At 40.3% G+C, this 22,457-nt stretch overlaps 1 protein-coding gene and 1 pseudogene across 1 annotated transcript in view; both read right to left on the bottom strand.

Moving 5' to 3' along the window:
- LOC122113024 (aldo-keto reductase family 1 member C13-like) overlaps nt 1-22,457 on the bottom strand; it is a 265,240-nt gene that overhangs the window by 142,177 nt on the left and 100,606 nt on the right. The gene's annotated exons all lie outside the window — the stretch shown is intronic.
- The window catches only part of LOC122113023, a 174,258-nt pseudogene continuing 166,721 nt past the window's right edge, over nt 14,921-22,457 (bottom strand).

Genomic DNA, 22,457 nt, shown 5'->3' with positions numbered 1-22,457 from the left:
TGGTGTTTTTTTGGGGTAGGATGAAAGGACCAGATTCAGTAAACAGCCTGGAGATGTTCCAGCGAGATAGTCAAGCTTATCATGCAGAGAAACTCAACTTTTGGCTCCCTACACCTTCCTATTCCCCCAATTGGAGGGGAGGTACGGCGCCCTAGCAGACCTGCTAGAGGGACTTGCAAGACCCAGACCCCTACCCCATGGAGGGGCCAAGGGCTGGGGAAGTAACCTACTCATAGACCTACCCTGGAAAGGAAGGGCCACTCAAGAGCCCAGACTCTAGGCTACAAGATTCACTTCCCCAAGGGTATCTGGTCAATCTGGCACCAGGGGCTAACAGGCCCTTGGAATGATCTCCATGGGAAGCTAAGGATCTTAAAGAGCTCCACAAGGCAGTGGTGGAGGATGGCCCAAACTCTCCTTTTACAGGACATTGCTTATCACCCATGTGTCCCTAAGGACTGGCTGGATGTAGCCAAAGCCATCCTCATGAGTTCTTAGTTTATTAAATGGTGTGCTTTCTTTAAGGAGGAATGCAGAGTGCGAGCAGAGAATAACCGGCAGGCTCAACCCGCGATACCTATTACTTATGCCATGTTAGCAGGGACGGGGAAGGGTGCTCCACTGGCGTCCAACAGGCCGCAATACCTGGCCCGTACTGTGACCAGGTGAGGCAGGCAGGACTTGCCTCGTGGTACAAACTGGATGATGGGCCTACTGAGTTCCCCATAGCAGGAGTGAGACAAAAGCCGGGTGAGCCTCTACCTGATTTCATAGACCGAGTTCAACAGAGTATTCACCGCAAGCTGCTCACAGGGAACCTCTGAGATCAGTTTGTAAAGCTGCTGGTCTGGGAAGGGATGAATGCAGACCACCCACATGGCCTGCTCGGCCATTGAGAGAGAGTTCCCTGGGCAGATGAGTGGTGGCCTCGCAGGATGTGGGAACGCAACAGCACCAGTCCCAATCACTAGCTTAACTTTACAGTCTCAGATGTCTACAATTACTGAGACTATTACTCAGGCGCTGGCAGTCCAGGGCCAAGGAACCCCAAGACCATCGGGGAGAGGGACTTGTTTTAAATGCAGGCAGGAGGAGCACTTTAAGGGGGACTGTTTACAGCAATCCCCAGCCAACTGACCTGAGGGCAAACCGCCCCCTACACCCTGCCCCAGGGGCAGGGAGGGATACAAGTTTGATTTAGATGGGAAGTCTTTAAACTTGGGGAGGGACATCATCCAGCCCCGTTAACTCAAGGAGAAACCCCCTCTGCTGAGAGTCCCAGGCAGCCTCGTCGCAGGGCGACCCAGGCCCATTGCACTGTCCCCCTGGTGGAACTCTGCCCTAAAATGAGTGTTCCCATAGGCGGAAAAAGGTTTCACTGCTTAATTGACACTGGGGCAGATCGAACCATACTCGGGAGGAGGAAGTGCCCTTGGACTGGAAGCTTGCACCTGGGCCCCCGATATTGAGAGTAGGGGGCAACTCCCAGTCCAAAGAGATGGTTGCCCTTATGACATGGACTAGCCCAGATGGAGAACAGGGAAAGATACGCCCTTTAGTGGCAAAGAACCTCACTGCCAATTTACTAGGGCAGGACATGCTAAGAAAATGGATGCCGTGGTCACTACAGACCATCGAGCATCCTATGATGATATCCTGGATGGGGAAGAAGCACAAAGTCTTAAATAGGATCCAGAGGGAGTTAAGGAAAAGGATTTTTTAACTTTCATAATTACAGAGAAGAACATAGGGGACCTGCTCAGGTGCACCCCCAATCCTAAAGGCCACTGCCCCTATCCTCCCCCGCCCCCAGTACCTCCCATTAGGTGGAAGCTGGGAAGCCCAATCTGGGTGGAACAGTGGCCATTGACAAAACCTAACACACCTGTATTTGTTATTCAAAAGCACTCCCGGGCTTGGCTTATGTTCCAAGACCTAAATGAAAGGATGGAGTTAGTAGGAACACCCCTAAGAGGCATGCCCTGACGATACCTTGGTTGCGATTGATATTAAAGATTGTTTTTTTTCTAACATTTTAAATTTTTCAAAAGGAACAACTGAATCCAGATTTCAGAACCACTTGGGACAACTAAATCCTAAGCCCCAAGTAAAAGTCCGGTGGAAAGACCTCCCTGACACAACAATGGAGAGGACCTGACCCCGTAGTTACTATGGGCAGGGGATTTGGATGCATTTTCCCCATAGAGGAGTCTCCTCCCATTTGGATCCATGCCAGGAACCTTAAGTTTTTACCCATCTCCTCTATACAGGAGGATGCCCAAGGATAAACTAACCAACAAGGAAAGAAAAACGAACATAGCTGAGGCTTGTGTTTAAAAGAGAAAAGCCAGAAAGATAACTACTAACCATCCCCAAGGGCAACCAGCCCTTGAGAAGCTCTTGTGTTCTCTAACAATTGCAGATGGCCATACTCCAGCTGTTGGCTGTCCTGACCCTTCCTGACCTGGAAATGGCCCTATGGAATCTGCATCAACCTCAACGGGTGACCTGGGCAATGATCAGCGCTGGCAATGCAGAAATCATCAAGAGCACCACAAGAGAAGCTGTCCCTTCGACCTGGTGGCCTGACCTTCATTTTGATCACCACCCTATGTCATTATGTATGGACTGGTTAATAATTAGTTTAATGTTACCTGCTTTAATTGTTCTTTTACTAATTGCTTGTATAGTGACATTGAATCCATACTTATTGTTAAACAACCACCTTTTGTTATGCTTAGATCTTTTCCAACCCCACAGGCAAATAGCTGGATTAGAACAAGCCCCACCTCTGGACTCTGAAGTGGCAAAGACTGCTCCCATCCTTGACTAATGTTAAAGGACTAGTAATGACATTTCCTGGCCTGGTAATGCTTTTGCTGATGGTTTTTTCTATGCCTTCCTTGCATTATACATGCACTGCAAAACTCTTGTGAGCTTAGCCAGCAAGTTACATAAGATCAAGCTCCAAATGAATGAATCCCCCCCCCCCCCCCAGAGGAATCGCAGCCAGAGATGAGTAAGAGGGGCTGTCAATCTGACCAACCTAAGACAGGGCCTTCAGCTTCGCTCTGAAGAAGTTCCTGATGACGGGTAAGGCAGACAAGGCAATCCACCCAAGCTAAGACCGGCAGGTTCGCTTCTTTAAACAAAGACGGGAGAGATGATGTTGGGAGCCATTGGGAGCTGACAGTAAAGCTCAAAGGCCATCTTGAGCCCTGTGCTAGCTTAAAGGCACGTACAAGGTGCCCAGAAATTAATTGAACTGCTTCAGATATTTCTAACTGTGGTGGGACTGATGTTTATTACTGTGCTAGGTGGGGATGTGAGGTACCTGGGACGGGCTCTTGAATCATGCACAAAGGCCCTCCCTATCCTAGTCTGGTGAATCTCGGACCCCCAGACTTGCCTCCAACCCCCTGCGTAGCCAATGCTATCCTTATCAATGTAATCCTGTTAAAACAACCTTTACAGAGGAAGAAAAAGGATAACTAACTGGGAGGTGGGTCTGCCATTAAAACAACAAAAACGGGGGGGGGGGGGAGGGAGAGGGAATCTGTGGGGGAACACAGGCAGCAAAGATGGTGCTGAGAGGGAGTTGAGTGGGCAGAGCCCGATTTACTGTAGAGCACATGGACAGCAAAGATGGCACTGAGAGGGAGTAGAGTGGGCTGAGCCCAATTTACCTTACTTTCAGTGCTTAACCAGTCTGTGGAAGCTTAGGTGCATGATAGGGTGTGACCTTGACAGTGATTGGTTGCTCCCCGCAATGCCACCCACTCTTTTTTGGCTGTAAAAAGGGCTGCTCTCTGTTAATAAATAAGTTTTCTTCCTCCTTCATTTGGCTCCCCACTATGTCTGATTGTCTCCGGGGCTGAAGGAGGCTGGGGAACGGGCCAGTGCCACACTGACCTTTCCTCGGACCCCGTCTGTCTTTCGTGGGACAGATGAAGACCCAACATATCTTGGTGTAGAATAATGGAAGTTTATGTGAGGGAACTCTTTATTTCTAGGATATATATACCTGAAGACCGCCCATATGGAAGAATTTTGTCTACTATTTGCTCCAAAGAGATTCAGCAAAATATTACTGATTTGGTTGTAGACTCACCAGCATATTATTTTTGATACAGGATTGAGAACATGAATATTTTGTATCAAGCTATCAGTTATCCTAAATGTTAGATATATTTAGTGGCAAATATTAGGGAAGTCTAATATACCTCCGTTAACATTCTAATATTTTTAGAAATTCATAGTGCATCAATAAGTATATAAAGACTTAAGGGATATTTTTAATTTTAAATCAAAGATGTTTACTTATGAATAGAAAGATTCAAAAATAAAATTACCTACGGAACCAGACAGAGAAGACTTACTCTTGAAAAATCTGAGGTCAGAGAGCAAAAGGATGCTAAATGATTTTCAGACTTTGAGTCAGCTCTGTGTTCAGCTGTAAGTTCCTCAGAATGCATTTCTTCTTTCTTTAGTGTCACTTTAAACAGATGTCATGAGCAGACTAATATGGACAGCTTTCACAGGTTCCACTTTCTTTTCAATGTAGGTGTACCAATAGCCATGTAAGCCAAGATGAAGACAGAAGCATTGAAAGTCCACGCAAGCCCTTACCAATGTCTATCAAGAGGTCACTGTATCTTTACTATCATCCCAATCTTTTCAGACAATCTTACACTTATCCCATTAATTGTAACCCAATATTGTAGCCCAATATTTTACCATTCTTCCAAACTCAAGTGTGCTTAACAAATGCCGCATTCTAGATATATGGCCAGATTCTGTATCCACTAGACACTAATGTGTGCTCTCATTTAAACAAAGAATTAATAGTCAGAGACACCATTGAGAGACTTCTATGTTCTCTGAGACAAAGACATTTGTGTTAGAATCTTTCCTTCCAATCAAATGAGATCAACTGAAAAGTCAAAAATTAAAAAAACCTTATACTAAGAAAGAAATATAAAAATGAAATAAAAAAAGAGGTTATGACATCTCACCTGATTGCAGACAGGTTTGTGCTTGAGTCCTGGCTTGTTCCGGATCTGCTCCAGCTACCTGTGATTGAAGTTGGACACTCCAATAGATGTGGCCAACCCTGCATCCTTACACTTTTCCATGGCCTGCAGAGCATGTGGAAGTGAAGACATGCATCAACAGAAATGCGAGATGGAACTGTTCAAAAGAATACAGTCAGGACTGGGAAGGTGGATCAGAGGTAGAGTGCTTGCTTTGCATGCAGGAGGCCCTGGGTTTGATTTTCAGCACCACATAAACAGAAAAAGCCAGACATGGTGCTCAGTGGTAGAGAAACTGAGGTTACCTTGGCTCTGTGTTTGATTTCCCAGTGTAGCCAAAAAATTCAAAATGAAAACAAAACAAAACAAAACCAGAACTCCACTACCTTCATTAGCTAGAAATGACAATTAAACTCATTAGAATTGATTTTCAGAGGAGAAACTGATAAAGATAATAACAAAAGATGTAATAGCAGCCAGAAAAGGAATTTCTGGGTCCTTATTGTAGAATTGAAGACATTACTACATAGGAAGACAAAGATGTCTACTCCTATTGCCTTCGATTCTGCTTCTCTCCATTTTTCTCTATAGTTTTCTATCCATGCATTCATCCACTGCTCCAGCATAACATCCTCATAAACCTAATGAATGTCCACAGCCAACGTACTGCACCCAATTCTCTGACCTAGACATACCACCCAGCTCTCCTCTTCTAGCTTCCTCTGTTGCTTTTCTTTCAAATACTCACCTCCCACGTGGCACAGAAATCCACTGTGTCCAATATTGCCTTCCCATGTTCATTGGTTGGAAAAAGGTCATCCTCTTGCTAGAAAAGAAGCAAGCAACAATGTTGGATAAGAAATTTTCTCATTACCTTGATCATGTAACTGTAACCCCTCTGTACCGTATTTTCAAAATAAAAAACTTATTTTTAAAAAAGAAATAATTATATCAGCCTCATTAATCACATATTTGTTACCTATGCAATACTTCTCCATGTATGAGAGAGAATGAGCCACTGAACATACAAGAAAGTGAGTAGAACCTCACTCACTCCCCCTACTGAGCTCTATAAAGTGGCTTGTGTACTAAGTTCTTAGAAGTATTTTTGGGTGAATGAGTTACTCTATTCTCTAATGTTGATTATGTATACAGTATTATTTTTTGGGGGGGTCTGGCCGTGGGGCCTGAACGCTGGGCCTGGGCACTGTCCCTCAGCTCTTCAGCTCAGGGCTACCACTCGAGCCACAGCGCTGTACCACTAAACCACCTTCCCAGCCCCTATTTACATCTTTATTTACTTTTGAACATGGACAACAAAATCAAACTCACATTTTCTGGGTCTTTGTGCTAAACAAGAATTTTACATTCTAAGTCCCTTACAACCCATGAAATCTTCATTAATTATTAATATAGTAGACCCCAGAAACAACTCATGTTCATATATTATCTGGAACTTCATGCAGAATTCAGCATATTGAAATAATCTTACTATTTCAATAATTCTTTTATTATTAATATAAAGAGGTCACTAAGTAAAAGTCAAAGGGTAAGAATGTAAGAAAACTATAGAAGAAATCTGGTGCAAGCTTCTGTGATTCTTCTTCAGTGAAACAGGCTGAATTCCCTATAATTCTCCCTTCACAAAAATGGGAACTCTGTCTGTAATGAAATCTGTTAGAGAACTTTCCAAGATTTTCATATTACATGGAGTCCTCTGATAGGACCTGCCAAATCCATCTCTCAAAAGAAGGCAGTGCAAAACTGTACTCCTCTTTTGTATATAAGCCATTTAGGAACACTCATCATCATTATCTTTAAATAGCTGCTAAGACATCAAAGTCCCTAGATGCCAACCAGAGCTAGACTGATCATTCAAACTTGGCTAGAGACCAATGTGTGATCAAACACATTTCTATGCATCCATGCTTCCTTTTTTTTTACAGATGAAATGCTAATGGAAAAATGCATTCTCAAATAATCTAGATATACAAGTAGGTGTGAGCATAGCTGGAAGATCTGAGAACCAAGTGAATCCCCAGCACTCATACAAGAAGTAGCTAAGTCTTGATAGCCCAGTTCAACTCCCAATCATTCTAGAATTCTTTCCAACATTTCCCCATAGGATAACTTACTTCTTCAGGCATGTAGGTTCCAAGGCCCAATGTGTGGATGAAGGACCATCATTTAGTTTCACACAATGCTTTTTACAACTCATGGGTGTTCAGTTGTCTGACTAAGCTCATGTCGTTCCTTCTGCTCCCTGCACAGGACACTGAATAACTTACATCCTAGCTCCTGCCTAATGGTAAGTTAGTGTCACTTCCTGTGTAATGACTAACCAATGGTACTACTGGTCTAGAAATTAATATAAAGGGAGAAATGTTTCACAGATAAGAAGAGAGTTGGAATCACTTTATTTTTATGCAAGTTAATTTTTGTTATTTTATTGGCATATAATGAATTGTACATAGTAAAGGATTTCATCATGTAATTTCCATTCATGCATAAACTTCAATAAAACTTCATTAAAATTAATTACGTATATTACTACCTCCATCTAGACCTATTTATCATGGATGTATTTTTCCCTTCTTCAGTCACGTGGGCCACTCTTAATGAGCCCTTGGGCCTATGCAGCTCTATCAGGACACTTCCCTTCCTTTACCTCCAAGTTCACTACTGGACAGAGCCAGCATTTCTCACATACATGGATTGCATCCTTTGCTTTGCTAGAAGGAAATTTAGGATTTCTTCTAATTTTTGCTGTATTGTGGTAGAATTAAAATGCATGTTTTTCCATACATTCCTTTAATTTCTACTTTATCACCTTAGAAGAGATGGTTGAGGGAAACCTGAGTGCACAGGGTCACATTTCCAAATACAAAGGCAGCCACAACCTATGGAATTTGCAGTGGGTGGAGGTACATTGACCAAGATGCACTTGCCTATGAACTGATTTCTGCAGTCCACAACCTCACTGAACATTATCCATAAGTGAACAGAAACCAAAATATCTTAAATTTATTAAATTTTGGAATAGAATGTAATAGAATAATTATTGGGATTGGAACTGGTAAATTATTAATGGATTATTATAAAAACCAAGTGATTTTAACATAATAGTTAAAAATAATGACTATATTAGTCAATGATGTAATGTCATCACACAATATGTATTATAAATGCAGATGTATGATAGCTTAAAATTTATTCTTTTTGAAAGATTAAAGTGTATGATTATTAAATCTACTATATGAGTTTCAATCTTCTCGAAACAATGGTGATCAGTTTCGAATCTGAGAGAAAATGACTGCCATGGTCTCTTGATCCCTGTCTATACAATTATGGCCAAATCAACTTGGATTATTTATAAAAACTGAGAGAGAAAGCCGGGCACCCGTGGTTCATGCCTGTAATTCTAGCTACTAAGGAGGCTGAGATCTGAGGATCACGGTTCAAAGCCAGCCCAGGCAGGAAAGTCCATGAGACTCTTATCTCCAATAAACCACCAGAAAACGGGAAGTGGTGCTGTGATGCAAGTGGGAGAGCACTCGCCTTGAGCTGAAGAGCTGAGGGACAGTGTCCTAGTTTAAGCCCCACGACTGACAAAAGAAAAAAAAGTGAGAGAGAACAAAAACATGCAAGTGACAAAGACAGGGTTAGGAAGAATCTTTAGGGAAACAACCTTGTGTTTATTTCAGAAAGTGATGACAGTGTACAGCCTTCTTTTCCAGCCTAGGGAGCTCAGCTTTAGCTGAGTGAAACCGCTAAGCAGCACCAATGGAGTGGAACAGATTTATATCCAAAGCCACAAGGCCTCCTAGGGCTCTCTACACACAGGAGCTTCAGGCAGAAGATATCACACAGGCCTCCATTTCAGTATTCATCGAAAATGGATAATTAGGGTGACCAAGAAAGGTAAAGAGAGAAAGAATGCATACTATATGCTCTAGGATCCATATTTAGAGAAGAGATGGTATCTATGTAACCATTATTACACTGAGAGTCATTATATGTCCTGATCAGGGAAAGAATTTGCGGTTTTTAACTTTTATGAACAGGACTTTATAGAGCATGCTTGTACACTATAAGGACAAAACTTTTCCTATTACTCTCTCTTGCTCAGAAAGAACATAATACAATGCATAGCCTACCAACTTTGATACATATTCTTTTTCTTTGTTGTTTCAATCTTCCAAAGCAAAGAAAGGAAAAATTGTCTTTTCACTTCAATTCTCAAAAAGAATGGAAGCTGCTTTTTATCATGTTTAGTGCAGAAGTAAGTCCATCTTTTACCATTCCTGCCATTACCATTCCCACCAAATGTTCTCACAAAGGGCAGCCAGAGGCTTCAGTGCTTAAAGCCTTGCCAGTCTCCTTTTCAAAGGGATATTGCAGTGTGAACGCCTTCCATCCTGCCCTTTGCATTCTAATTAATTGATGACTATGACTTCTTAATGCTCTGACAAATTCTGCACACTTGATCTTTGAGTCAGGATGCCCACTTCCTGATTCCTGTAAGAGTATATGCTTTCTTTTTCTTAAAAAATCTGGTATATGTAATTCTTCCCCGTAAACAATTGTGCTCCACCTACCTCCCCCCTTTCTTTTATTGACAAGATAATTAAATGCTAGTGCTCTCACACCCTGTGTGAAAATAGGACATTGAACTTCTATTCATCCCAGATGCAATATTTACTATCAGATGTTAAAGGCTACCCCAAACCCAAAGAAAAGTTCCTTTCCATCTTTTATTCTGTTTCCTACCCCCATCAACTTTTCTGATTTCTCTGAATCTTGCCTTCTAGAACTCTTCATGAACTATAGAAATAGACTGAGAAATGACTCCAAATGCAATCAACATCCAAGCAAGTGACTTGGCAGGCAGTATTCTTGTATTTGAGAGACAGTGATCTTCTGGGAACCAGATCAAAAATACAGGAAAATATGACATTCAATGTAATTGGTCTGTGATTAACTAGTCCAACTCTGATGGAGTTTACATGGCTTAGCTCTATCCTGGAAATAAAAAGACAAACCTGAGAACCAAGTAAGTTCAAATACTCAGGCAAGAAATGGATGTGTTGACAGCACAGATCAACTTCCTCTCATCCTACGTTATTTTTCTTTGAATCATGCATCAAATGATGACTTACCTCTTCAGGTGTGCAGGTGCCAAAGCCCAGAGCAGGGATCAAGTGACCATCATTTAGTGTTACATAAGAGTGTTTGGAGTTCATTGTTGGTCTGTCTTCTGGCTAAGCACAATCTGTTTCTTCTCTTGCAGGGCAGTCAGTAATGCATAACTCCTGCTTGTCAAATAAATAATCAAATGTGACCCATTGTTGGAAGAGGCAGTGAGGTTAAAGTAATATTCTCGATATTCAGATATGGTAGTTCATGCTTATAATCCCAATATTTGGAAAGTTGAGGCAGATACATTGTGTATTTAAATCCAACCTGCTCTACTTAGGGAATCCTATTCAAAAATAATCAATAGACAAAGAACAAGCATATGTGAAATGGAGCTGGAATCAATTCCGTTATGGTGTTATATAATTAAAATTAATCTTGATGAACTTTTTGCCAACATAATGCTAAATTTTGGTGGCTTCTTTGAATGTTAAGCATATTTATGCTTTTTGTTTTTTGTTTTTTGTCGTGGGGCCTGAAATCTGGGCCTGGGAGTTTCTCTCAGCTGTTCAGCTCAAGGCTAGAGCTCTACCACTTGAGCCACAGCATCACTTCCGGCTTTTTTTTCTTTACTTATGTAGTGCTGAGGAATCAAACCCAGGGCCTTGAGCATGCAAGGCAAGCCCTCTACCACTGAGCCACCTTCTCAGCCCTATATTTATGTTTTTTGAGTATATTTGAACATGTAGTTCTACATCTTGCAATTCAATGGCATAGGGGGTATTAAATTTTCCTTCTAAATCACCTAAAATAATACTTGTGTGTTTAACCATGGGCATAAAGGAGTAGTCACTTAAAATACTTTGCCATTAAATAGCTATTCAAATGAAGGCTGATGTGGTTACTAAGTCATTGGAAACCCACTGTAATGATTAGAAAACAAAGCAATGTTCTTGACAAACATAAAAATCTTTGTAATGACAAGTTTTAGAAGAAAAAGACACAACAGCATCTACATTAACACTATACCAGAAGTAGAGTAGTGGCTCAAAGTGGCAGAGCACTAAGCCTTGAGTGAAAAAGCTCAGGGAGACTGCCCAGGTCCTGGGTTCAAACTGCAGTTGAGTAATGTTCTATAACTGTCTGTTGAGACAAATTAGTTGATACTGTTGCTCAAGGCTTTTATAATCTTGCTTATACTCCAATGAGCTGTTGAATCCATTGTTTAATTCTGGGTATTAAAATTTCCATATTTTATTATTGAATTGTTTATTTCTCTCTTTAATACTGTCTGTTTCAGGTTCATATATTATGCTATTATGTGCATATATGTTTCCAGTTGCCTGACCACCATAGCTCTCCTGAGTAGCTAGTATGAACAATATAAGCCACCAGTGACTGGCCTGAGATAGAATCTTTATAACTTTTCCTAGGCTGTCCTTGAACTCTTGTTCCATGTGGCTAGATCCCCCTCTAACCAGCTGGATCCAGTTCGATTCGGTTGAATCTAGTTCGATCCAGTTTGATCCTGCTCTAACCGCTTTGATCAAGTTGAATCCGGATTGATCCGGCCCTAACAGGTTTGATCCGGCTCAAACTGGCTTGCTCCAGCTGGTCCGGTTCGATCTGGCTCAAACCGGCTTGATCCATCTGTAACCGGTTTGATCTAGTTTTATCCTGTTTGATCCAGTTCGAAGCAGTTTGGATTCAGTTCGATCTGGTTTGAGCCGGTTAGATCCGGCTGGAACTGGATTGATCCGGCTCTAACCGGCTTGATCCTGTTCAATCCAGCAGGATCCGGTTCGATCGGGTTTGATCCGGTTCGATCTGGTTCTAAACAGTTTGATCCGGTTCGATCCAGTTCTTCATTCTGTTCGATCTGGTTCTAACAAGTTTGATCCTATTCGATCCGGTTCTAACCAGTTTGATCCGGTTCGATTCGGCTGGATCTGATTCAATCCGGATCCCACTGGGATCTGGGGAAAACTCATGTCAGTGTGTTCAAACTGGAATCCGGCTCAAACCAGCTTGATCCGGTTCGAACCCTTATCGGTTTCAACCGGTTCTAACCAGTTTGATCTGGTTCTGTCCGGTTCTAACCGGTTTTAACTGGTTCAAATCTAACTGGCTTGATCCGGCTCTAACTGGTTTGAACCGATTCTAACCGGTTTGATCCGGTTCTAACAGGTTTGATCCTGTTCTAGCCAGGTTGATCCAGTTTGGACCTGTTTGATCCCGTTCTATCCGGTTCTAGCTGGTTTGATCCGGTTCTAACCGGATCGAACTGTTTTGGTCCGGTTAGATTCGGCTGGATCTGGTTTGATCCGACTCTAACTGGCTTGTTCCGGTTCGAACCGGTTCGATCAGGTTCGATCCGGTTCTATCTGGCTCTAACCAGTTTGATCCGGTTCGAACCAGTTTGATCCGGTTCGAACCAGTTTGATCCAGCTTGATCAGGTTCTAACCAGTTTGTCCAATTCAAAGGGGTTCGAACCGGTTCTAACAGGTTTGATCCAGTTCTAACCAGTTTGAACCGGTTTCATCCAGTTTGAACCGGTTCTAAACGGCTTGAGCCGGCTCTAACCAGTTTGACCCAGTTCTAACCGGCTCGAACCAGTTCTAACCGGTTTGTTCCAGTTTGATCCGTTCTAACCGGTTTGATCCAGTTCTAACAGGTTTGATCCAGTTCTAACCGGTTTGATCCAGTTCTGACCGGCTCGAACCGGTTCTAACAGGTTTGATCCAGTTTGTACCGGTTTGATCCAGTTTGATCCAGTTCTAACCGGTTTGATCCAGTTCTAACCGGTTTGAACCGGTTGTAACCGGCTTGATCCGGCTTGATACATTTCTAATCAGTTTGTTCCAGTTCTAACCGGCTCGAACAGGTACTAACAGGTTTGATCCAGCTCTAACCAGTTTGAGCCGGTTTGATTCAGTTTGATCCGGTTCTAACCGGTTTGATCCGGCTTGATCCGGTTCTAACCAGTTTGATCCAGTTCTAACCGGCTCGAACCGGCTCTAACGGGTTTGATCCAGTTCTAACCAGTTTGATCCCTTTTGATTAGTGTTTTAGAGTCGATAGTCATAGTGTAGTCCAAAAGTTGAAGCATCTTCAGTACAATTCTTCTGAATTTTTAAATTATGGTTTTATTATCTTTAAATTGTCATACAAAGGAATTAATTTGACACAACTGTTTGTCAGTAGAATCAATGGATCTTGATTAGTGGCACTCCTTTTGTCCTTCCCCCCATTCCTCCTATTTCATAATTTTCTTAATTTTGTAGGATATGCATTAAATTTTATGACTTCATGCTCGCTCCCTCCTCAACTTCCTCTCTTTCCTTGTCTATTGCTATCCTCTTGACCCTGGCCACCACATTGCAAGTGTTTCCTGGTATTCATTTTGTTGAAGTATGTGTTAGCCTTTCTAAGAAATTGTCCCATTTGAATTCTCCCCTGAAAATGTCATATTTTGTCTAATATAGTGGTGTCTAATATATGACCTTTATGGGTTTGCTAAGACATTTACAAGTTAATTCTAGATTCCATATAGAAGAGAAAACATTTGTGCTTTGTCTCACTGGGCTTGACTTATTTCACATAACCATTTTTTCTAGTTCTATCCATTCCCTTGCAAGTGTTGGAATATCCTTATTCCAAATGGATGAATAAAATTACTGTTGCTGGGTAGCTTTGTACAATAGTGGGAAAAAGCACAATGAAATTGCCTAGCATTTTGGATTCTAATTTTCTTGACTGGCTATTTACTTTCTTGGTGGTCATAGTTGCATGTTTGTTACAATCTGTCTAATATAAATTGGAAGTGTAAAGTATACTTTCTGTACAGGCACAGAAAGTGCTATCATTTTGTTGATGTCACTCGATGTGCTGAATTTCCAAGGAATTTCTAGTTATCATGTCAATTAATGATCGCTAAAATGCATTGCTTTCAGACATACTGAAATAATAATTCCCATTTTTTCCTTTTTTTTTTTTTTTGGTCTGTCGTGGGACTTGAACTCTGGGCCTGTTTGCTGTCCCTGTGCTTTTCATCCCAAGGTGAGCACTCTACCGCTTGAGCCACACCGCCACTTATGGGTTTATAGTGGTTTATTGGAGATAAGAGTCTCATGGACTTTCCTGCCCCGGCTGGCTTTGAACCGTGATCCTCCAATCTCAGCCATCTGAGTAGCTCGGATTACAGGCGTGAGTCACCGGCGCCTGGCTCCCATTTTTCCTTTTATAATCAATGCTAGTCATGTCTCAGATTGGCACTGGGTAAAATGTATGAAAGATCCTCTCTATCTTTTGGATCTACTTTGCAAAAAGGCATTTGACAGTACATCCCAAGCACAGATAAGTTCAATTCAATCTATTAGAGCTTCACTTTTCCTCCTTCCTCATTATCTTCCCTGCATGGTTCTCCCTCTAACATCTTTACCTAAGCCTCCCACAGGAATACCTCTCAAATTTCAGTAGCTGTGCTATATCCTGCCTGGTAGGGAGCTATATAATATATCCTTGCAATGTGTACCTTAGCTTCAAGACTTTGAACCATGAACTAAGCTCAGTGGTTTGTTGGGAATACCGACTGATAACTTCCTGCTAACTGATATTTCTCTGGAGCCCGTAAATGACCCATTCCTATCCTGAAATACCTATCAGAGAAGGGTTTCCTGACATCTTACCATAGACTAAATCAAATCATTTTTCAGTCATAATATTCAAAAAGAAGCAAGTCACACAAGTATTGAGATAATCATAGATCTATGGAGAAAATCTCGTATTTGTTTGATAACAAATTCAATGACTTCTCTTCGAAATTTGTGGATTTAGTTTAAGCTGAGTGTGAATTTCTAAGCAGCATGAATTGACAAGTGATGGGTCCAATCATCAGCATCTGAAAGTTGTCCATCGATCTCCAGATAACTTCAGGCAAGTTCAAGAAAAAAGCTTTCATGTTAATACTCATCAGAGAATGGATAATTAGGGTGGTCAACAAATCTAAAATGAGAAAGAAAAATATAAGCATCATGGGCTTGATCATCCCATTTCTACAGAAGATGCGATATCTATGTATCACCATGGTAAAAGTTAGAATTTTATTCCCTAACTAGACATAAAAAAACCACTCATTAAATACTAATATTTACACTAAGGAATAACATGGCTTTATAAGAAATTCTTTTTTTATTTTTATTTTTGGATCCGGTCGTGGGGCCTGAACTCTGGGCCTGGGCACTGTCCCTTGGCTCAAGTCTAGCGCTCTACCACAAGACCCACAGTGCCACTTCCAGGTTTTTTCTTTTTGCTTATGTGGTGTTGAGGATTCAAACCCACGGCCTCATGCATGCAAGACAAGCACCCTACCACTAAGCCACCTTCCCAGCCCTATAAGAAATTCTTGTAACATACCATAACTAAATTATTCATCATGCATTCTCTGCTTAGACTAGATACACAAAACACACAAGCATTGGCTGATGTGACTCTCTTTTCCCTATATCTGTCTAACTTCCTAAACAATAAAAGCAAAGAAAGCCTATCCTATTTCATATTCTCAGTGAATGTAGAAAATGGTTATGTCAGGTGTTGTGAAGTACAAATCTAATATTAACTAACAGAAAACAATTTAGGGTGCACCAATTGTGTTAAATTCAAGTATGGAGAGAATGTCACTTAAGATAGTTCTCTATTTCCAGATTAGCATCTAATTGGTAGGTTTCTAAATATCAATACCACACAAACTAGAAAGTAATAAAAATCATTATTCTTTAACACAGTAATTGACAAGAATGTTCTGTCTCTTTACATTATGTCCCTATATGGTCCTTCACTGTTTTCTATACTAACAAAAATATTAACAATAATGGAGCAATACATATACTAATTCTTGTGAACAAAGATTGTCTAAGTCCTTTTCAAATATGATCATATTCATTTCAGTTACAAGTTAAAATCCAGTAGGCACAAGAGATATGCATTCCTTTTTACCTTTGTTTATGATATTTGTCAAATATTAGTCTATAACCCAGAACATAAAAAACTAGTAATGGTCTCTTGAACTCTACATTCTCTTCAGCAATGGAAAAACTTAAGTATGCACTCTTCCTTAGATATCAAATCTCTCTTCTCAAAAACATCTTTATCTTCTACACTGAGATGTCTATAGTTCAGAAACACAAAACTGAATGTCTTAATGACAATGTCAGTGGAAATTCCCTGAGAGAAAAATGTAATGTTTGGATTCTGAGCAAATGTACCTTGAAAGAGAAAGGAGCGGGCTGGGAAGGTGGCTCAGTGGTAGAGTGTTGCCTTGCATACATGAGGCCCTGGGTTCGATTCCTCAGCAACACATAAGCAAAAAGGAAAAAAAAAAGCCGGAAGTGGTGCTTTGGCTCAACTGGTAGAGCGCTAGCCTTGAGCTGAGGAGATGAGGGACAGCGCAGAAGCCCAGAGTTCAGGCCCCACGACCGGACCATAAGGAAAAAAAAAGAAAGAAAGAAAGGAGAGACTTGAAACTAAAGAAAATTCAGAAAATATTTTTGCCCAAGTTCCTTACCCAACACGTGGATGATATCGAAAAATTCTGTTCAGGCCTTCTAGGACTTCCATGTCTTCTAAAGGCAACTGGAATTCAAAAGCCTATCATACAAGGAGAAAAGTTTTACAATTCTTAAATTGTATATTTGGCAATCTTAGAAGTTCAAGTGAAACAGATTTAATAATACAAAGTCAAAACACTCAAGTAGCTAAAGGGGAAATGCATTAGAGATAAAATATGTTGATACAGTAGAAGATTATACACAGAAGGAATCACAAAAGACAGTGGGCATGAACAAAGTTGATATAGTTTTGATTGCAGTCTAATGTACATAGAAATGCCTTCTTTTTTTTTTTTTGTCGGTCGTGGGGCTTTAACTCTGGGCCTGGGCGCTGTCCCTCAGCTCTTCAGCTCAAGGCAAGCGCTCTACCACTTGAGCTACAGCGCCACTTCCTCTAATGTACATAGAAGTTAACAAAGCTACTACTGAAAAGGTTTTTATGTATGCAAGATAACTTAGCAATTGTTAAGCACAATGTTAGGTGTCTCTATCACACCGCATACACTTAAAATGTGACCATGTTCTTTTCCACAGGGTTTAATTCACAATTTGCCCAAATGTTAATGAAATATTAGCTGTCAAGGAGGCTAAAATGCTAAAACTCATGGTTCAATGCTAGTCTAGACAGAAAAGTCTATGACATACTACCTCTAAAGAACCAGCAAAATTAGTCTTTGGAAGCAAAACCGTCAAACTCTTGGGAGATAGTTTGGGAGAATATTCTTGTATTCCAAAGAAAAGACAGGACAGTCATCAACCACATCAACTATAAAGTCATGATGACTGTAGTTAGAGAAGGAACTTTTGCTTAGGTAAAATATACCCAAGATCAAATAAAATCATCGATAGAAATTTTAAGAAGCTACTACAACAAATATATCTGAATGTGCAAAACACTCTCAAGAATGTACATTAATGACAAGATGCAAACTTGCTCCTCCAGAAATACATATCCCTATGTCTCCAACACCCTTTGCTGTATACATTGACAAACTCTTCTCCTAAGGAATGCTATTTCCCCACTCAATTAATGTTGCTTGGTTTGTAAACTGCATTGTCTATAGAGCTTGGCAAAAGAATTATGTGCTAATTCTGATCTAAAGCATGAAACAGTTTGGCAACACTCTTCTCACCTACTTTGGATAGTATTATATGAGAAAAAAGCTACTACAGATGTGGATGATGATCTACCGGCATTAATAAGGACAATGTGTCCATGTGTGGATTAATTGGCATGAAATTTGGAAAATATGAATATTCCAAGTGCTTGATAAATTTTATTACAAAAGTCTTGATAAAACTTATAATGAAACTGCCTTCACATTCATGTTGGGAAATCTTAGGATTGTGTCACTGTTGACAAATTTAAACAGTATAACCAGCTTTCTGTTCAAAACACTGTTGAAGACAGTAATATAGAGCCTTGAACCAGGCACAGACTAAATGTGATTTTAAAAAACAAAGCAGAAAAGAGGAGTTGACTTACAGGTTTTCAGGCATTGAGTCAGCTCTGTGTTTTACTCTAAGTGTTCATGTATGGATTTCACTAAGATCCCCACCAACAGATATTTGATCTGTGTGATCATTTTGGCAGCCCCCACTTTATTCTCCATGCACCTATGTCGCTAGCCAAGAATCCTGAAGCCAGACACAACAGCAAAAAGTACCAAAGCATCCACTCAACAGGCCCTTCACATGGATCTCCACACTTCCTTCCTTCTCCCACTGCTCCTTTCCAAGTTGGTGATTTTATGGGACTTCCTTGTTTTTTATACCTGACACCATCGTCAATCCAATCTCACCATCATTCATAGGCCAACAATAAGTACTTTGCCTCTGAAGTCTAATGACTCTAGCCCACCTTGATGACATTTACATCCTCCAGATTCTTCCATTCACTGGACACTATGAATCTCTCACTAGTCACAAACACAGTTGGCCATCCCCCCCCCATCCTTGTTCTTAGAATCTTCCATTCCACAAAAGGAAGTTAAACAGGGGAGAAGGTAAAAGTAATAGCTGGCAGAAACACAGCAACAAGTCAGTGAATAAGAGATGGAGAAGAGGAAGCAGGAACTCACCTGGTTGCAGACAGGCTTGTACTTGAGCCCTGTTTTGTTCAGGATCCTCTCCAGTTGCCTGCGATTAAAGTTGGATACCCCAATGGACTTGATCAATCCTGCATCCTTACACTTCTCCATGGCCTAAAAAGGAAGGAGTTCTGCCGATCCATCTGTACCATTGGTTGAATCAATATAAATGCAAAATGGAGGTGATGAAGGAAACACTATCAATAAACCATGAACTGACTATATATGACTGTTGGTAGTAGAAAAATGGTCAAGACATTTGGAGAATATATTCACATACAAAGAAAGAATTTTGTGTGCTCCTTGAAGAAATAGAGACATCACTGTGTAAAGAAGCAAGAGATCACTCTTCTTGTCATCAATTCTGTTCAAACATTCATGTCTTTTACTTTCCACTAATGCTTTCTCCCCTATCACTCCTGCAAAACACCATTGTAAATGTCATGAGTTTCGAGATTTCAAGGGTACAGATTCCATTCTTGGAGTTGGAGACATGACCGGACTCTCTAGGCATCCTCTCAGGTCTATTCTTCAAGTACTCACTTCCCAGGTGTCACAGAGATCCACTGTGTCAAATATGAATTTTCCATGCTCATCTTTCAGAAAGACTTCTTCTCCATGCTTCAATAAAAGCAGACATTACAGCAACCTCAACAAGCACTGTCATCCTACCCAGAGCCGTTGTCCTTTGTACACTGCAGGAATGAAACAGTAAATGAGCATTAATGAAGAACTCCTCCACTTACTTATGCTTACAAAGATGCTTGAATGAGAGTAATAAGGAATGTCTTTAGGAGTCTAGGTAGTTGTAATCCCCTATCAATTATAAGTATTATTAAATATTGGTTTCACATCCCAAAGAGATCTCCCTGGGACTTGTGTTACTTCTCTGCTTCACTTTCTCCAGGGAAATACTTCTCTCTCACTGGGAAAGTCAACAATTACATGGCCTTGATCTTCCACAACAATGGATTTCAATCTTGATTCAGGATATTCAGTATTCTTTAGAGATTTGAATACATGTGAGGCCAAGGCAAATAACTGAAGCCAGAAATGGTTAACCAAAAGTTGTCAGAGAGAATGATTCTAATACTGAAAGATGCAATCAACTTATCAAAGGGTAAGGGTCAGGACACATGAACTATCCAAATATTATTTGCCATAGCGGGCAATGCTAGGACAAAACACAAGCAAGTCTCCAGTAATATAAATGTAAGGGATGGAGAAACAGAAATAGCTTAGGGCTCGGAAGGTGGCTTAGTGGTAGAGTGCTTGCCTTGCTTGTATGAGGCCCTGGGTTCCATTCCTCAGTGCCACATAAGCAGAAAAAGCCAGAAGTGACACTGTGGCTCAAGTGGTAGAGCACTAACCTTGAGATGAAGAGCTGAGGGACAGCACCCAGGCCCAGAATTCAGAACCCATGACTGACAAAAAAGAAAAAAGAAATAGCTGAAGACTAAATCTAAATCTAGCCATTCATTCACCTGTCTATTTACATAATTCAATAAACTCATATGAAGTATCCTGGGTCATTCTATCAATTTTAGCCAAGCTTTCATAAATTGATGATCAAAGTTTCTTCTCACTCATTTATGGAAATAATTATCGTGAACATATGCAGTTATATGCTTCAATTAGATGTTTCAAATAGCCTACCTTCAAAGAAGTTGGTAAATGAATAAGGTAGAGATCCACATAATCCAACTGTAGTTTCTTCAGTGATCTTTCTAGACAAGGCTGGACTAGCTCTGGTCGATTGAATGTGCACCAGAGCTGCAAATGTTAAAAAATACAAATTGTGCTGGATTGATGGTTTACCTCAATTGAGAATCTGATTCACCAAATTCAGAGAAGTTTTATACTAGGAAGATATCGGTGTCCATAGGGGAAAATTAATTCCTTTATTCTTAGGTTTCCTTGACCTGTCAGGGCCATGTCATTGTTAAAATAATTTGCTGGACGATGGAAGGAAATTACTTGAGATAGCATTTTGGACAATTAATAAAATTATCCAAACTCTGAATCCTATTCCAAAGAGATTATAGAATTATTATTTCTCTGAACATCTCATCTCTTCAAATCAGTGGAGACATATCCACATATCTTTATTTCCATCAATGAAGGGAAAGATATTTGAATATTTTAAAATGTACTGGGCAAAAAAACCACTTTAGCAATGTTTTGTTTAATACCCAGCAAATTCTCATACTGATCTATCCCAAGAATAAAGTTAAGATTTAATATACCATATAGTAAAAATAATGTTTTAAAAAGTTACTCTGATCATGAAGAACACTGTGATTTCACCATAGATCTGAGTGGTCCCATAGTACCTCTTAAAACAATGATTCAAGTTGAGACTTTTAATGTTAAAGTGACTGTCAATCTATCAATTCATAGAGAGTAAGGTAGTAATTATTTCACTCTGTTTTTAATACTAAATCTTACATGTGAAAAGTATGTGAATAACAATAGTAGCACCAAGAACAATTTTTCCAACTACTGCTCCAATCATGTAATTCTTTCCCAAGTCATATTTCAATGAATTTGCATCTACCCATTATAGGCAGCATACCTTTGAGGTGAGGAATATGTCTTCTCTCTTCACAGTGCCCTCTTCAATCTTGCTTCAGATGGCCTGCCCTACCTCCTCTTCCACTTCATACAAATATGCAGTGTCAATATGCCGGAAGCCAGCATCTATAGCTATTTTGGTGGCCTCAATTACATTACTTCTAGGAATCTAGATCAAAAAGGAAAAGAAAAGCAGAAGTTGGAGATAAATGTTAGGAGGTAGCACATTGGGAACAAAGTAGATAGTTAACACGATTAGAACGCACTTCCTATTCCAGTGTCATCTTCAGAACACTTAATCATGTAACAGGGTAACAACTCTGTGAATTTAAATCCCACCTTTACTGTAAGACAAAGGGTTATCCAAACAGCAATTGTGATGGTCACAGAAATAATCACCTTTCCATTAACTCATTTTTATCTGTGTTGGACCTAATGATGCATTTGGAGGAATCAAGCCTAACATGTTTTTCTGTGGTAGTCTCTACTTAATAACAGAATTTGGCTTCTTTTTGAACTTCAAACACAGCCAATGCTAATTAATCAGTGACATTGGAAGATTCCAGAAGCTCTTGTTCCAATGAATTCCTAGAATGATTTAGAAAGATTTACAGGACTCAGGATATAGATAGCACCACCCTGTGGTTTACATAATAATATTACAACATAGAATCAGCACAGGAAAAATGTGTATAGAAGAAAATACTGAAGGTATATGATCCATCCTTAGTTGAGTTCTCATAGGAGAGACATAGAACATAATCTGGAGCACTGAATTTTGACAATGCATGGCACATGTCTACAAGGAAAGTTCAAGTCATTTCAAAGGATATTTTTTGCCAGTGCTATTTACCTAGTGCTCCTTTCTCTGTTAGGACACCCAAAATTCCAATCCTTAACTCCGCTTCTGGTTATACAAGCAATAAAAAAGCATACCACCCTTACATGTCAAAAAACAGTAAAATACCAAATTTCCCAGGTGCTATCCAGGGCCAGTGTTCTTGAGATACGGTATAAA

The sequence above is a fragment of the Dipodomys spectabilis genome, unplaced genomic scaffold (assembly GCF_019054845.1).
Source record: "Dipodomys spectabilis isolate Male_0828 unplaced genomic scaffold, ASM1905484v1 ptg000096l, whole genome shotgun sequence".
Lineage (NCBI taxonomy): Eukaryota > Metazoa > Chordata > Mammalia > Rodentia > Heteromyidae > Dipodomys > Dipodomys spectabilis.
The sequence above is the reverse complement of the archived record's forward strand: the minus strand, read 5'-3'. Positions and strand labels throughout refer to the sequence as shown.